Genomic DNA, 4,001 nt, shown 5'->3' on the forward strand with positions numbered 1-4,001 from the left:
TTATTTGAAATCAAGTTTGTAAAAATCGGTCAATAATTCCCTGAGAAAAAGGAATGATATTAACTTAGGAACTTAGAAGTACCCGGGGCATCCAGAACCGTCATAGGTGGCCAATATGGACAAAGCTACTTCGAATTATCATTAGTGATCTAGACCCGCAAATTCAAGTAATTTTGGACCCTTTTTAATACGTGTTATACGATTTGGACATCATGCTGTTCAAACCGTAACTCTGGAACCGGAGGTCCGATCGACAAAAAATTAAATAGCATTGCTTGTGGCACTAAAAGCTGGATTCTAACCGCACTGCGCACTTACTATTCTTCCATTAAATTCTTCTCGTAGACTGGTTAGTTCAACTGGTCTGTCTATGAAAATACCATCTCCGTCACTTGAAATATATGTGTTTTGACAGCTCGCAGTTTTAAGTAGCAGTTTGATCAGTCGCACTTTGAAAGTGCGGAGTCCAGGTTGGTGGGAAGTGCGCAATAGTTTATGGGAGCGTTATACCGTTCAGTTGAAATTAACCTTGAGCGATTCGGTTTAGCCATCTCTGAGAAAAATAAGTGAATTTAGAAAACACACACACATACCGACATACACACATACCGACATTTGCTGAACTCGACGAACTGATTCGAATGGTATATGAAACTCGACCTTTCGGGCCTCTGTTAAAAAGGCGACTTTCAGATTGATTGCATATCTTTTCTATTGAGAACAACAAATGTTGTGGCGATGCAAAAAACTTTGTATAATCATTAAATTTCTGCATAATAATTCCACAATTAGAACAATATTTCCCCAAATGAGCGAGTACCAGTGAATCTCAGAAAGCACCTCGCCAAAAAATTGTTTTTCGGTGTATATCATAACTCAAAAACTACTGGATCAATTGATTTGAAATTTAGCACAGATCTTCTTCATATTATTCCTCAGATAATTTTGGAATTTTTGATTTTTTTCGATTTTTGAATTTTTCGTAGCATTTTGAAGACAAAAATCAGATTTTCGCCAAAAAAGTCAGGTAACATTTTATTGTAAAAAAAATTGTGAAACGCTCCTGTAGTTGCGTGGGCAATTATGCGAAAAACTGAGAAATCGCGAAATTCCACCTCGCAAAATTCCACTTGAAATTCTGCGCGACATTCTGAGTAAAATTTCTCACGAATTTCATCGCGAAATTTCGCGTGAAATTCCGTGCGATACTCCGCACGAAATTCCACCCAAAACTCCTCGCGAAATTTTACGTGAAATTCAAAATGAAATTCCGCGTGAAATTCCACCCGTAATTCCGCGTGAAATTTCACGTGAAACTTGTGCGGAATTTCGCAAATTCTCTATGTGATTTCACGTGAAATAACGCGCGGTATTCCGCGTGAAATTCCGCCCGAATCGCCCAAAACTTCATGCGAATTGTGCCAGAAATTCCGCGTGAAATTTCGTGTAAAATTCCACGTCAAATTCCCCGCGAAATTTTACCCGAAATTCAGCGTAAAATTTCGTGTGAAATTTCACATGAAACTCTCGTGAAATTCCACATGAAATTCCGCGTAAACTTTCACATGAAATTCCGCGTGAAATCCGTGTGATATTCCGCTCAAAATTCTAATCAAAATCCCGCGCGAAATTCTACGTGAAATTCCGTGACAACTCCGTGTTAAATTCCGCGCAAAATCCCACCCGAAATTCCGCCCGGAATTCCACGTGAAATTCGGTGTGCAATTTTACGGTGCATTTCGCATAATATGCTGTTTGAAATTTGGCCCGAAATTCCCCGTCAAAATCCATGTGAAATTTCTTGTGAATTCCTTGTAAAATTTGACATGAAACTCGAGTAAAATGTCACATGACACTGCACAGTGGTCCCAAACAGCAAAAAGGGGTTTTTTTAGATTGCATCAAAACTGTTGACCTTAGCAATATGGTGTCTTCGAGTAAGTTTCTTGGAATAGAACTTCCCTTCTTTCTGTTTTATCGGATTGATGATTAATCCCCCTAAAAGTGACTTACGAAATTTATTTTCTTCAATAATTCAGATAGACAAATACTTACTTCAGCAAAGTAGTAGAGAAACTCGTTACAAACATTTTACCTGAAGACTTAAACTCTCAATCTTTCAAGTTTTTTGAGATATGGAGCATTATTTCTGAAAGGCCCCTTAAAAACAGTTTTTTCATCATAGTCAGTTTTCTTCGAGATTTTTCGATTATATAAATGTTCTAGAACATTGTTTGGACTGTCAAACTACATTACTTTGCCGAAGACGTAAGCTTACTATCGCTAGTATGTATGGAAATATTCACGTTTTTTGGTTGAAAATAGCTCTTTTTCCAATGCCAATAACTTTTAAACAGGCAAAAACGGGCAAACCACTTGGTAAAAAAATTAAAGTGCAAGAAAAGCACAACAAATGCGAAAAAACCTGTTTTGATCCACCTAGCGGTGCTTTCTCATTTCTCTATGGCACGGAGGCTTTTTATGTTCAACATAATTGTGGAAATGTCCATTACATTCTTAGTACACTTTGCACTTATACACAATGGCATGCCAGCCACGAACTTGATGAGCTACGTGTCGACGGTGAAACACTTGAAACAAAAAAATATCATACTCCATTAGCCTAATCAGCATTAGATCAATGTTATCTGCTTGCTAACTCATTTTGTCATGCGGGGGTGGGTATGTGAGGAGGGCGAAAGTCCCATGACCGAACGACTCCCCAGCTTAAATTGGTATGCTTTGTGATATAGTGGTGGTTTAAAGATGATGGGGTTGAAAGGGAGGGGTATGAGGGCTGGATGGGGTGGTGGTCTGAGGGGTGATTTAAGGAGATTTTTAAAGGAGGGGCGCGAACAGTAGAGGGGGGATGTAACCCCTCTCCGTAAACCATCAACTACGCCCCTGTTAAAATCCAGAAACCTTATGAGAGTCGAAAAAAAATTAGGTTGACGTTTTTCAGAGTGATTGCATAACCTTTCTATATGAGAAAGGCAAAAATAGATCTCCCCAAGTCGGCCCTCTATGGAAATATTAGAATTGAAGTTAGTCTCATTAAGTCATCAAACACATCACTCTATTGTCATTTTTCTCTTAATGCATATATTTTAATTTGGAAATTCTAATGCCATCGTGTTCCTCGGACAATTTTATATAAAAAACACTTATAATCTCAATATAATTTGAGCGCATCTGGAGATGCACCGATTTGAGGGAAAATACTCGAATTTTCTCATATGAAAATATTCTTTTTTTTTTGGCCCTATATTGAGAAAATCTTCAATCCGTCATAAAAATCGACCCTGATCTGCTAGAAGCAAACTAAGTTGGGCATAGATGAACAATTCCTCCAAATTTGATTTAAATACATTAAGGTCGATTACACGCGCCTTGATCACTTCGCGTGGAATGACCCATAGAATGATGTATTTGATGACATAATGAGACAAACTTCAGCTCAAGTATTTTCATAGAGGGCCGCCTTGGGGAGATCTAATTTTTCTAGCATCTGTTGTGCTTTTACTGCACTTTAATTTGTTTACCAAGTGGTTTGTCCGTTTAAAAGTGATCGGCATTGGAAAAAGAGCTATTTTCAACCAAAAAACACGAATATCTCCTCACATACTAGCGATAGCGTATTCGGCAAAGTAATGCAGTTTAACAGTCCAAACAATGTTCTAGAACATTTATATAATCGAAAAAATCTTGAAGAAAACTGACTATGATGAAAAAACTGTTTTTAAGGCCTTTCAGAAATAATGCCCCATATCTCAAAAAGCTTAAAAGACAGAGAGGTTAAGTCTTCAGGTAAAATGTTTGTAACGAGTTTCTCTACTACTTTGCTGAAGTAAGTATTTGTCTATCTGAATTATTGAAGAAAATAAATTCCGTAAATCACTTTTAGTGGGATTAATCATCAATCCGATAAAACAGAAAGAAAGGGGAGTTCTATTCCAAGACAGTATAGGGTAATTTCGGGAGAGATGCCGCGTCAGGAGAGA

The sequence above is a fragment of the Topomyia yanbarensis genome, chromosome 3 (assembly GCF_030247195.1).
Source record: "Topomyia yanbarensis strain Yona2022 chromosome 3, ASM3024719v1, whole genome shotgun sequence".
Classification (NCBI taxonomy): Eukaryota; Metazoa; Arthropoda; class Insecta; order Diptera; family Culicidae; genus Topomyia; species Topomyia yanbarensis.